Source organism: Hesperophylax consimilis, unplaced genomic scaffold, assembly GCF_061612785.1.
Source record: "Hesperophylax consimilis isolate HC1 unplaced genomic scaffold, BYU_Hcon_1.0 scaffold_32, whole genome shotgun sequence".
Taxonomy (NCBI): domain Eukaryota; kingdom Metazoa; phylum Arthropoda; class Insecta; order Trichoptera; family Limnephilidae; genus Hesperophylax; species Hesperophylax consimilis.
Window position 1 is genome coordinate 2,584,643 of NW_028301262.1, and position 15,239 is coordinate 2,599,881.

The window sequence follows — 15,239 nt, forward strand, 5'->3', positions numbered from 1 at the left end:
TATTTCATTTACGAATGTTGTAGCAAATTTATCGCATAAAAATTTTGTGTCTCCTTGATTTCCCATATGTTGAAGGATTATTTTATCTAAATTTTGTTTAGGTTTTCCTATTAGGTTGTTTATTTCGTTCCAGAGTTTCCTCGGGTTTCCGTTTAAGCTATTTATTACATTTTTGTGGAATGCGTTTTTAGTAATATTAATATTTTTGTTTGTTTTGTTTCTATATCGAGTATATTCTAAACGAAATACCGGGTTATTTGGGCTATTCTTACATTTTCGGTAAAGATAATCTCTTTTTTTAATCATGTTCTTAATTTCTTCAGTAACCCATGGATTGCTGTGCCTAAGATTATTTTCAAATGATATTTCTTTCTTCGAGGACGAATAAATATTATCAAATATATTTTTCAAAGTATAGTACAGTTCTGAGGGACATTCAGTTTGTAATAGTTTTCCCCAATTTACTAGTTTTAATTTAGAATATACCAATTTACTATCAATGATTTCCCTTTTTTTATTTAAATCCTTTGTAAGTACCTCTTTCCCGATTGCTACTCCTGTTATATAATGGTCGGATATTTTGTTAGTTACAATACATGAAAATACAGTGTTACAACGGTTACGTATTGCAATATGGTCGATACATGAATAAACATTTTTACCGTTTAATATTTCATCCCGGGTCACATCTAATATTACACTTTCTAAACCATTTTCACTGAGTAGATTTTGATATTCTGTAATTACACTATTTTTGGTATCCAATAAGTTCAAGTTAATGTCACCACAGTACAAGTAGTTTGAATCAGATGAGGTCATTTGTAATATTTGCTTTAGTTCCTTCAGATATATATTCTTGTTGCTGCTCGGCGGACGATATACTGCAAGGATGTTTATGATATCTTGACAAACGGTGGTTATTTCTCCGCAGATTGTCTCGCAGCTTTTAAAAGAAATGTTTATTTCCTTAAAAGTATGATGGTTTTTTAAGTATATGATAAGTCCTCCTCCTCTTCTTTTTTCTCGAGTATTTGCAATCGCGATGAAGTTTGGAATATTGAACATAGATATTGTTTCGTTTTTAGTATTTATTTCCGTCAGAAAGATTACGTCAATAAACTGTAGAACGTCATTAATTTGTGCAATAAATGAATTAAAATTCTTTTTTAGTGATCTTATATTTAGGTGAATAGCCACAAACCTCATTTTGATCTTTGTATCATTTATCCAGTTATCCAAATTATAGCATTTGATAAATTTGTGAGTTTGAAATAGTGTTGAATCTTCCATGACGTGAATTTATAACTGATAAAATAAGTGTCAAAAGGTGTTTTTATTTTATTGTTAAATATATCTGTTTATATCACTCTCATTTTTGAAATGTAATATGTATGTTTGCATATGAATGAAACAATGAGTGTGTGACCACAAATGTATTCAAATATATGTTTGTTTAGAAAGCAATTAATATTTTGAGAAAAAAATGTGCTAAGGAGCTTACTGATCATTTTTTCACCGAGCCATTCGGATTCTGTAAGTCGAGACGCGTAATTTGATACCCATATCGTATGTACGGTTTTTGTCACCGACATTCTTCAAAAGTCCCAGCGAGTTTTATTTTGGAAAAAAACATTACTCTTAAACACGCAAAATGTAAAAACTTTTATTGGAAAAAATTATATAAAAAAAAAACAATTAAATAATCCGTTTTTAATAGTCAAAACTTTCCCAAACTTCTGTGCTCCTGGTAGATTACAGCGTCCTCGAGGTAATTTTTGCAGAAATGGCTTTATATGAATTATCAGTATGGTCACCGTTCTACAAAATCCATTCTCAAGCCTTAGAAAAGGTACAAAATAAATTTCTTCGGTACATCAATTTTAAAATGAATATTTCCATCGAATTTATAAATTATAATAACTTACGTACCAAAACCAGACTTCTCAAACTATCGGATAGAAGAGTTCTAACTGATATATTATTTTTATTCAAAATTATCAAATCTCTCATTGACAGCCCTGAATTATTGGAATTATTTTATATGAATGTACCTGCCAGACAAACTCGAAGCATAGACACTTTTAAATGTAACAATAACCTCAATACTAACTACTCTATGTATTCACCAATTCCAAGAATGCATCAGCTTGCAAACAAATATTGTAAACTTATCGATATATTTGTTGTTAATAACTTTGTGTGTTTCAAAAGGCAACTTATTTTAGACCTATTTGCTAGTTATTAACTTGTTATATTTATTAGCTTTAAAAAAAGGTCTTGCCTTCATACTTTGATTTACTTTACCATTTTATTTTCTAATTACCTTATGAGTAAATTATATTTAGCTATTTTATCCTTGTACATGTTACACCTACATACATATACTGTCAACTTACTATGTAAAAGCCCGATAGGGCGTTAATAAATAATAAATAAATAAATAAATAAATTACGGTGGAAAAAAGTTGTCATTTTAAACTTAATTTAATTTTAAAAAAATTACCGAAAAAATATTTTCAAAACGCAATTAGGTACCTACTCATTAAAAAATAAAGAGATAAATTCTTTAAATATGAATGGCTCCCAGGCTAACCTTATCCAACTTCTGCGCTCCTGGTATAATTTATAAATTTGCGTGACGCTATTGATGTAGTTTTTCACTACGGGGCGACGGTACCCGTGCCAAATTATTTTTATCAACTTTATTTTATTTCCTTCAAAAGCATTATCGATTTTAAAAAGATAAACTGCCAAAGTAAGTACCTCAACAGATTTGATCGTTTTTTTTTTTAATTTTAAATCCATACGTTATATAACAAGACTACGGACCTAACCTAGAAAACGGACATAAACACGCTCTCAGTGCCTGCCTACCTAGGACCTCTACCCGGTACCATCTGTGTAGGTACCTGCACCTACTTTTAAAAATTTACCGAAAAAATATATACATAACGCAATTAGGTACAAACACGGTAAAAAATAAAGAGATAAAAACTTTAAATATGAATGGCTCCCAGGCTAACCTTACCCAACTTCTGCGCTCCTGGTATAAATTATAAATTTGCGTAACGCTAATGATGTAGTTTTTCACTACGGGGCGACGGTACCCGTGCCAAATTATTGAAGTGAAACTTCTTTAGGCGCGTAATGGATTTTCGTGGACGGAGTAAAACCGAGTCAGGATCGACACGAAAATGCGGGTACCCCCACCACCGCTCACCGTTCACCGTTCACTGTTTTCAGTAAAAGCAACAAATCATTAGCATGCGCATAAAAGTTTTTATGTGTTTTATTTAAGTACTTTTTTACTCGGTAGTATAATTTTGTTTGGCGCATGCCTTAGCTGTGGTACAGACGTGGACAGGGCTTTCCTGTACCGTCCGTCCGCCGTTCAGTCTGGTTTACTCGTCCGTCGAGAGCGCTCGCGTCGCGCGCTTTGCCGTTCCATTCGTATTCCAGTATATAAATATTGTTTACTGTCGAGGAAGTTGTTATAAAAATGAGTAGTGACGAGATATTTAATTGTAATATTGTTATTTATGTAATATTGTATACTTGTGAATAAATTGAAAATTTTTGGAACTATACATTAATCGAACGTCATTCATCTATAAGAAAATATTAGAAAAAGCAAATCCATGCTTCGTCGTTGAATTATTTAACCTCTAATTTTCAAACTAACCTAAGAGAGAAAATAGAGATGATGAAATGAAAATAGAGAGAGAGGAATACTAGAAGTTTCACTTCTGTCTTGCGTAGGCTTGACACACCCACTTTTTTTTTATAAACTTCTTTTTATTTCGTTCAAAAGCATTATCGATTTTAAAAAGATAAACTGCCAAAGTAAGTACCTACACAGATTTTATCGTTTCTTTGAATTCACAACCCTAAAATAATACTATTACACTTCGCTGCTAGTCTATGATTGGCTGATTTCTGATTTGCCAAAAGCCCGACTGTTTTCTTTTTTTAAATGGCATTTTTCGGTTCAAATCGCCAATGTCAAAACTTATATCTGGCCGGTTATCGTGAGACATTTCGAACCGAGCGCCATTTGTAGGACGTCCGATTAACGTTCCTAAACCTTCGGACGACGATTTTTTTCAAAAATTTTATCCGCACACTGCGCCATTTTGACGGAATTCAATCATCAGGTTGACCATGTAGATTTGATAAAAAAAGCGTACCACGTGGTTTTGAGTGACCATGTGGTACTCTCTTGGCCAATGATACCATTTTGCAAAGAAAAACATTTCCACTTCAATTAAACCTCTTTCCCTAAAAATGGGGATATTTCGTAAAACTTTTCGTGAAATTAAAACAAAAAAAACAACGATACCTGATTAAATCAGACCCGACCCTCGATCAAAATCAATCGACTTTTCAATTTACGTTAGAGTAATGCGAAAAACGAAACATTTTCGATCAAAATTTTTCGAAACTTTTGAAAGACATAAAATAGACAATAAAAGAGAATTAACAAAAAATGCAGTTTATTTTAAGAATTACAATTTAAGAATAGTGCCTAGATTAGAAGTAACCCTCAACTTTATACACTTTTTTTTTAAATAAATGTTTACTATTTTTGTAACTACGTAACTTCTTTAGTTAACTCGTTCCTTATTTCTTTTTAAATGCGCAGTTTTAATATTAGAACTCCCCTAAGTATAGTTTTAACAAGCTTTAATGACGAATACTTTAAGGCTAATTTTCTTTTTTACGACAGCGCTTTGTCAAATGGGACCTTGTGGTCTTGGGAGACATTTTACTTATGTTTTAGGCTAATGAATTGCGTTATCGGTAGGTTCCGAAGCCGAATTATATTGTCTATAGTCACGCCTTTTTTTAAATTCCTCTATTCTTTGTCGATGGTGTGGTGGGCCGTCACCGATGCCTGGTTGTCTTAAAATTTGCCAGATCTAAGGTTAAAATCTTGACCAAACCAATTCTATAGAAGGTCGAGTTGTCAATCTTTATGTATTCATGCTTTTGTGCAAGGACCCGGGATCTCTGTTTTACTTCAACTTATTGTATTCTTCTTCTTCTTCCTAGCACTATCCCAACTCATTGCCTAGGTAGGCTGTTGGGGTCGACTCTTCTCGTTCTCAGGTTATAGTTTCTTCGGTTCTGAGTGTCGCTTTCATCCACGCCGTTTATTTGTAGGATTTTGGAGCATTGGGTCATCCAGGAGTTCTTTGGTCTACCTCTGGATGACTGTCTTTGAAGCTCTATAGACATTGCCTGGTTCACTGTGTGGTCTGGTGGTCTCCGTCTTATGTGCCCATACCATCTTAACCGTCTTTCCTCTAGCTTACTGTTTATGTCAGTGTCACCCAGGCTACCACGAATGCGTGAGCTTTTAATTTTATCTTTTAATGATACTCCTGCCGTCCATCTAAGCATTCGCATTTCTGCTGATTCGAGTTGCCTAGAGTAGGAGTTGTACATAGTCCAGCATTCGGAGCCATACATTATCGCGGGTCTAACAATAGTCTGGTATGTCTTTCCTTTAAGTTTTATTGGCATTTTCGTGTCGCACAAAATTCCTGTTACGGATCTAAATTTCATCCATCCCACTCCTATCCTATGGTTGACATCCGCTGCACATCCTCCGTCTCTGTGGATGAGTGAGCCCAGATACTTAAATGAGTCACAGTTGGCTAATGTCACTCCATCCAATTGCATCGAAGGAGTTACAGCATTTGGGTCTTCAAATGGTAAATACAAATATTCCGTCTTTTTCCTGCTAATTTTTAGTCCATTTTCCTCCAGGATCTTTCTCCACCTTTCCAGGCTATTTTGTAGATCACAATGATTTTCTTCTATCAGTACTACATCATCTGCAAAAAGCATAGTCTTGAGAATACTGTTCATTTCTTGACTCGTTAGGTAATTCATGACCATTATGAATAGCAATGGGCTGAGGACAGATCCTTGGTGTACCCCCACTTTAATTGGAAATATTGGTGACATCCCTGATGTGCATCTAACTTGTGTTTCTACGTCTGTATACATATCTTGTATGGAGAGCACATATCCTTCTGGTACGTTATGAGATCTCAATGCCGCCCATATCAGGCTTCGGGGTACCCTGTCAAATGCTTTTTCCAAGTCTATAAATACCATGTGTAAATCTTTTTTTGAATCTCGATATTTTTCAACTATGATTCTGACTGTTTGAATAGCATCTATTGTTGATTTCCCCGATACAAAGCCGCATTGATCCTTCGTGTATTTTTACAATATTCCTAATTCGTGTGTTTATAATCCTCTCATATATTTTCATGGTGTGAGACATAAGCTTTATCCCTCTATAATTGTCGCACTTCCTAGAGTCTCCCTTATTTTTGTAAAATGGAAGAAGATAGCTTTTCCTAAAGCTTTCTGGCATTGGTTCTCCGGTCAGTACTTTATTATACAGGTTGCACAGCCATTTATGTCCCACTTCCCCACACTCTTTCCATAATTCGGCTGGAATATTGTCTGGCCCAAAGATATTAGAAGAACGAGATGTGCTATGCGCAGTTCGTACTGAGTGGAATTGTTTAGCCGAGTGTCGCCGGTTTTGTTCACCAATACTACTGCACACCTTCGCTTACGCTAAGGCGATCTAAGGTATCCGCATTAATACATAGAACAGATTTCTGTGCGTACACGTCCCGATACCGTTCAAAGTACCCTTATTAGGTAGTACTCTGGCTACGGTCTGGCGGCCAACATAGCATATCTCGTTCTTCTAATATCTTTGGTCTGGCCCCACTGCTTTCCCCTTTTTCATTTGTGATATGGCTACTTTAACTTCTGTCGGAGTGATTTCTTCAACTGGCCCCAGCACTGGTTTCTCTGACACATGAATTGTTCTTGGAAATTCTTCGTTCAGTAATGTAGAATAATAATCTTTCCATCTTTCACATATTTTGATTTCTTCTGTGATAACTCACCGTCAGTGTTTTCGATGTATTTGGGTGTTCTAATAGATTTGGCCCTTTCTCTCCTGTGTGCTGCGATTTTGTATATTCTTTGCACTCCGTTGGGTGTTTCTAGGTCATCATACAGCTCTCTCAATGCCTCATGTTGTGCAGAGGCAACTATTTTCTTTACTGTCTTTTGATTTGCTTATACACTATCCGGAGTTGCTCTTTCTCGTTATCGCACTTACATTGTGACCAGTTTCTGAAAGCAGTTTTCTTCTCTTTTACACATTTTTGCACCTCGTTTGTCCACCACCATGATTCCTTCTTTATTTTTAGTTTACCTTTGGAGACTCCCAGATGTTGTTTGGCTTCCTGTAAACACACCTGTTCAAATGCTTTCCACATTTCAGTTGGGTTTTGTGTCTCTTCATTTTGGAGATTTTCAAGCATCCAGTTTTGGAGTTTTGACGTTAATTGTTTTCCGTTTTCTTTTGCGATATTGAACCACTTAATTTTGGTTGTTGGTTTTATCTTGTCCTTATACAATTTATGTCTAGTTAAATGTAATTCCAGCAATAGTAGGCGATGTTGTGTTGCAAGGGGTTCACCAGGGATAACTTTACAGTCTCTGAGCATTTTTCTCATTTCGTTTCTACATAACCAATAATCTATTTGTGTTGCAGCATTTCCACTTTTGTAGGTTATGAGATGTTCTGGTTTCTTTTGGTAGAATGTGTTCACGATAGTGAAACCGTATGCATCTGAGAAATTTAGTAGCTCATCTCCTAGTTCGTTTCGTGCTCCATATCCAAAGCCGCCATGGCTAGTATCATGGCCACTATTTGACAACCCCCCATGCCCATTCATATCTGCCCCCATCATGATAGCTTCATTTTCTGGAATGTTTTGGATTAATTCTTCCAGCTTGTCCCAAAAACTGTCTCTTTCTTCTCTATCACATCCCATTTGTGATGCATATGCACAAATGATATTGTAAATAGCGTTACATATTACCAGTTTTAACATTATAATTCTATCATTGGGTGCTATTACTTTTATCACATTTTCATGAAACCTTTGCTGTAGTACTATGGCTACACCATTTCTGGTACTACTTTCTCCGTAGTAATACAGTTTGTAATCATTTGTCTGTGTTTCTAGGTAGCGGCACTTGTCTATATTTGTATTTTTCCATTTGGTTTCTTGAATGCATGCAATATCAATCCTACGTCTTCTCATCAATTCGGCCAATTCTTTGCTTTTTGCTGTAAGCGTTCCCAGATTCCAAGTAATGGCTCTTATCTTTTCAAACCCAGAACGACTGGCTTTCCTCCGCTTCATTTTGCTTGCCCCTGGAGTCCTGCAAGCTGACCCTAACATAATGTTAGTCTCTGGATCACCGAGGAGAGATTCCCCCTCGCTGCCAGACAGGGTAGTGCATCTTTGCGTATGTTTTTCCATGAAGCTTTGGTTGATTGACTATGGTTTTTATCCACCGATGGTCGTCAGACGTGGAACCAGAGTGACCCAACTAACTAGGGCTGGATCCGCTATCATTGCCCGTTTATGGTCAATTATCGGATTAAACTAATGAGCCTGGATACCCATTAGATATGGTGTATGCGACTAGTACCCGAATATGTCGAGTTGCCACACCCACCATTTGTGAGCCGCCACTAACATGCGGAACAGACGCTCACTGCTTCTCACTTTAGCCGTACTTTTGGGGTCCCCCGACGGATTGGTTACCATCAACTTCACCCTCCAGTCCATTGCCCGTTGGTCACCGCGTGGAGGTATGAGAAGCGAGGGTGGGAGAAGCTATGTCGGTCCAGGCCCTAGGACCAATGTATTGTTAATTGTAGTTGTATTGTATTCAACTTATTGTATTGTATTTAATATTATTAAATTTTGTTTGCTTGGAATATTCTGTCAAAACAATGATATCTTATATGAAACTGATATTTGAAATAAAGGATACATATTGTGACTATCTTGACCTTGAAGTTGACACTTCATATCTGTTGATCAAATCGATAATTTAAATGCTTTCGTGTGCTCATAGGATTACGTTAGAAAACTATATTTGTTTGGGCGTTTACCAATTACCAAACCCAGCGACAGCGGTGCCATGGATCTAGTAAATCCAGAAACTGTTTCCATCAAAACGGAACCAGGGCCCCAGGAAGAAGGCGGAGGTGAAATTCCGTACACTTATATGGATTTCGACCTCCCAGATGTAAAGAAGGAATGTTTGCGATATGTGGAAAGTACTCAGACAGCCAGTGAGTTGCATTTCCTATTGACTCTACAACAATAACAATCACGACGTATTCTGTCAAAACTCCTGTTTAAAATATCTAAAAAAACAACAAAAAACTCAAATTAACAAGTGAAAAGTAATACTATTGGATTAATCGTCCACGATTTATTCTGTGGAAGTGTTATTTCAGTTTGAAATTGATTTTTTTAGACTCAGTTGTTTAGTTTAATAATTTAAAATCTTTGTTTTTATTCCCAACACTAAAGTTTTACTAATAAACTGTCGTAACCTCGATTAGTCAAAGAAATTAGTGGATGTGAAGAATACAGTGAAAGTGAATATCATATAAAACAAACAAAAAACAATAGTTAATTGTTTATGAAAAACAGTTGAACAGTGAAAACTAAAAATCTAAAATAACATTGTCATCTTCCAAAGGCGATTTATAATATATAAAGAACTATACTGTCGATAACTCTTAACTCGGCAATAGTCCTGTGGATAAATCGGTCACACCAGTTGAAATTAGTATCGACGGGGAGGGCGGACGTTCGAAACTCAACCAAACCAACAGGATTTTTATTTTTATTTTATTTATTGTAAAAGTCTTGGCCACAGATGTCACTACAAGTTAATAAATAAATCAACAAAAGCATAAATTATTCAAATAAAAATTATAAATAACCTATTCCAATAAATATCTCACTTAAAATTTAAATCAACTTCACATTACCTAATATAACAATGACAACTAGAGGTAAAAGTGCGCTTGAACTCGATGAAATAAAAATTGAAAAAATTACTCAACACATCGATAAAAAAATGGATAACATTAAAAAAGAAATCTTAACACAAATCGAATTATTCAAGGGAGAAACGCAAAAAAGTATTGATTTCATCAGCAAACAATACGATGACCTAATAAAAAAAATCGATCTAACCATAATCCAAAACCAAAAAATTGAAACTGAATTCGAAACATTCAAAAAAGAACAACAAGACCTCAAAAAAACAGTGGAGTACCTGGAGAATAAAATTGATAATCAGGAATACGAGTCTCAGTCGAACAACCTAGAATTGCGCAACTTCCCGGAAAATCCACATGAAAATCTAGTTACTATTGTCGGGATATAAGAAAGCACCACCAATATTGTTAATATTAAGATGGTCACACTTATGTAATTGCAACACCGGCCGCTCGGGTCGCCGAACGTTCCAGCGGACACGCCGGCGACCGCAGCGCCACTCTGTTTTCGAGCGTCTTAGGATTAACACTTTGCTTACAAATGTTAAACGTACCTTCATTAAATAAATAATTAAACGTGGAAATTTCTTTTACTTCTCCGAGTCGATAGCCCCGCTACTACAGGTAAGTATCCGTGGCTATCCCAAGCCGCATAACTTCTTCCACAACTGGTGACCTTCGACTTTGAAATATCGCATTTGTAAATTCATTCGCCATTTTCTATTTCGCGAAACACGTGTTAGTTCGACGTGAACGACCTCGAAAACAGAGTCCTGGGACAAATTTGGTAAGCACCTTTTCATTTTTAATTTAAAACATTTAAATTCTAGTAAAAATTTAATAAATCCCAGTATTTTTTTGTAGAAATTATATTCAATCATATGTGTTTGCACCACGGGTAGCTCTGCAATTACCCGCTTTACAATTCTGAATACCCACTGAATTCATTCTACGTCTGTATATCCACGGCGTATAAAAATAAAATAAATCGAACAACAAGCCCTTCTTCTGTTGTAAACTGTGACATTTTCGTAATTTGAACTAAAGGCGTGTTACCCTCTATTTCAGCTAAAACTGACGCAACTTGTGGAAACTTCCACACCTTTCACATCATCATTCATGAGCCGAGATCTTCCACATCTGGCCTACGAGGAGATCTCAAACTACATCTTCCACAATCTGTCCACAACGGGTAACCTCTTCCACAACTGGTCTTCCACATCATCGATCTACCAGCCGTCTCCAGCCCAGATCCAACCTGCAACGGACGACCTCGGAAACCTGATCAACGTTTCCATCCATCGTCAACATCCATGATCCCGCCACGTAAATTTCACATTTTTTGTCATTATCTGTGTTCAAATATTCTTACAAAACATTAATTTCTCACACAAATTTCGATTGAAATTTAGCGTAACGTATTGTCACATAGAAATCAAATTCTTGCTTGAGATGCTGAAAAATAATATGTCACATGGTATTTGCAATTCTTGTAACAAAAGTGTACAATAATGTTACATTCTATGTTCACAAACAACAATATTAATCTCATGTAAAATTTATTTAAATTTATTTAAATTCATTTCGCATTTTACGAAAAAGGTTTGCGTCTAGAATATTTTTTTTTTGGGCAAAACTTGAAGAATACTCACATAGATGTCGGCAATCTATTTTTTTTTTTATTTCTAGCATTATTCTAAATTTTTATAACCTGTAGGATTTGCCATACTATTGTCTTCAGTGCTATTCCGATTTATGTTGAAATGACCTCGGAAAAGAACAACTATACGTCAAGCACATCATCAAGTGAACATCAAGATCAGGCAGCTAAAAATATTCGCACCAACATGGAACATATCGACAATTCAAGCTCCGCAACAACGATTAATTATGTCTCGGTTAGACTACCACCGTGCTGGAGAGAAAACATCTCACTATGGTTTGTGCAAGCTGAAGCACAGTTCATCAACTCGCGTATCAAGGATGATTTCACCAAATATAATATCATCATCGCAGCGTTGGACACACAAACACTACAATGCGTGAGCGACGTAGTGATGCAACCACCTACCTCAGAAAAATACATCAATCTGAAAGCAGCACTTATAGATCGACTTCAAGACTCTGCTGAAAAACGCCTCACTAGATTACTGACCGGCATTCAACTGGAAGACAGGAAGCCTACCGGCCTATTACGTCACATGCTTGAACTCGCAGGACCTACCTTGGCAGACAGCGCAATAGTACGCACCTTATGGTTACAACGCCTACCTCAACATGTGCAAGCAATCCTTTCAGCTCTTCCGGACAACGACATCAATCAACTTGCCACAGCTGCAGACAAAATCTTAGATGTGTACCAATCTACCGACTGCAGCGCTGTTGATGACAACAATAAAGCAAACACCTCTCGTCACAAGCCGCATGAAACCTTCCACATCTGAAAAACAAAACTTCTTCATATACAGATGAACTTTCCTGACTGCTACAACTTCAACAACAAAACGCCGCACTTTCGCAGGAAGTTTCACAGCTACGCATGGCGAGAAATGAACCACTCATGACCCGGTTCACGCAACTCATCTCCCAATTGGAATCGAGAGGGAAAATCAGGCAGATCAACGTCAGACGTACATCAAATATTTTTTTCTACAAAACAAATAAAAAGCTTACCCTTCAAACAACAACTCAAATCAATCAACAATCAGCCGTCAACAATTTAAGAGAAAAGCAAGTAATAACCTCCGCATCTTCACCGACCAAATCACACAGCCGTCAACAATTTGAGAAACGCAAGCAATAACTCGCGCATCTTCATCGACCAAATCAGCCGTCAACCAGCCTTCAACAATTTGAGAGAAACGCAAGCAACAACCCGCGCAGCTTTACCGCGCGAAGGACGATATTCCCAGCTCTGCTAATGGACTCATCGGGACAACACTGTAGCGCCCTGGCCCCGGCAACCGCCCCGGACCAGCGCTACATCGGACCTGAACGCCCTGGCTCCTGCAATCGGACCAGCGCTTCATCCAAGCACCACGACCACCACGAGGATACGCGACATCCTCACTGGTCTAAACAGCACCCGCCCAACCGCCTACAAGGTCAACTGTACCTTCGGCATCCTGTCAGCACCGGAGTGAAGAACCATGTTCTTCCCCAGCGCCTGACCATCACCGAGTCCGGTCAACAGCGTCCGACGTCGACTCACTGACTCACGCACGACCAGCAAACCACCGCACGCATCCGGGGAATTCAATATCTGTCACACATCATCTCTCATCACGACTACCGCATATCACCTTCAAGCTAATGGCCAAGTTGAAAACCTCTCTTATGGCAAGTAGAGACCTAAACTGGCAATGAAGGTCCTCACAAGGCAGAAGAGCGCGACGACAAAACATTTGTCACCTCACTATGGACACACCTGCCGCTATCACACCTGGAACCAAGAAAACAACTCGCTCAGGTCGGCAAGTACATTCTCCAAAACGATTTGGATCGGAATACGCACAAAAAGACACTTCTATTGGCATTTCATTTTTTTCTACAACTCATGATAGAAATTAATTACCAAATTCCGCCTAGCTTTCTCTTACAAACCTTATTCTTGAAATACATATTTTTCTTAAAAAACGGCAAACCAAACAATATTAAATTTACATATTTTTGATGGAAATTTGACTTTAGTATTGTTTGTTATCAAATAATTATAATTATAATTTATTATGTATTCACGAGTGTGAAACATTTTCATTACGATGAACACAAATCATCTTGTAAACTGCATAACTCATGCACCTTAAAACGTATAACAATTATACAATAACTCTATGCTCGGATGAAAACTTTTCACCACTTAATAGCATTTATATATGCATTGCTACTCAATTATTAGCATCAACCGTCATCACAAGTGTGATCGACTACCAATAATAATGAGCATAGTTCATTTATTTTTTTGCAAGCATATTAGTGAAAACTTTTCACCGCTAAATAGCATTTATATATGCATTGCTACGCGATTAATTGCATCAACCGTCATCACAAGTGTGATCGACTACCAATATAATGAGCATAGTTCATTTATTTTTTTTGCAACCATATTATCGAAAACTTCTGTTATTTAATGTTTTATTATTATTTTTTTCTCATGCAATAACAGTAAACAGCTGATGATGTATTACTTTCCTAACTAAGGAACATTAACCCACTTTGTTCATACGTATGTAAATAAACATGGTTATTCGACTTTTTGTCTTCAAAAAACACATATTTACATACTGATGACAGACGTGTTGCATAGTTAATGTAAAATTATCAATTCACCGCTACAGATTAGCGTAACATATTAGATTTCTAATACCATAATGAACACCTTACTAAGGTTACCTTAAACATGTACTTCTTTAATTAAGACAACTGTATTATTTATGCTTATGTTACTCTATACTCTAGTTATAGTTCTCTTGACATATATTGTTGGTCAAACAAATATTTTTATATAATAATTTAATGACCCGCGCTACATTGTACGCACTCTGCATAAAAATCAAGCAGTTACACTGAACATAGTTCTACTTGCAAATTTCACGATTTATACAGTGAAACCACAAACTGGAATCAAACTTGGATTTCCATGCACTACAAAGTAATAAACAATGCTCCGAACAACTAGTTCGTCGATGCACCTGACACCGCAAACGCGGTATATTAGCAAACTTTTAGTTTTAAGTTACTTTGTAAATAAATTAAGACTGCAAACACTCATTGTAATTAAAAACTTAGCAATAACACCTATAGTTATTATAAGTAATCTTAACTAGTAAATACTGTATTAGAATTAAGTTCTCTTGCTGACCAATATGTTGCTTCTTATATCCCAACTCCTTTAGCATGTCGTGGACACTGGAGGGGAGGCTGTCGGGATATAAGAAAGCACCACCAATATTGTTAATATTAAGATGGTCACACTTATGTAATTGCAACACCGGCCGCTCGGGTCGCCGAACGTTCCAGCGGACACGCCGGCGACCGCAGCGCCACTCTGTTTTCGAGCGTCTTAGGATTAACACTTTGCTTACAAATGTTAAACGTACCTTCATTAAATAAATAATTAAACGTGGAAATTTCTTTTACTTCTCCGAGTCGATAGCCCCGCTACTACAGGTAAGTATCCGTGGCTATCCCAAGCCGCATAACTTCTTCCACACTATATTTCACAACCTAACCACAAACGTCATAAAATCGGTAGTACAGCCCGAAGACGCGACCTCTGTGGTGCGGGTGGGGGGCAGAAACCGCTCCGATGATTCTC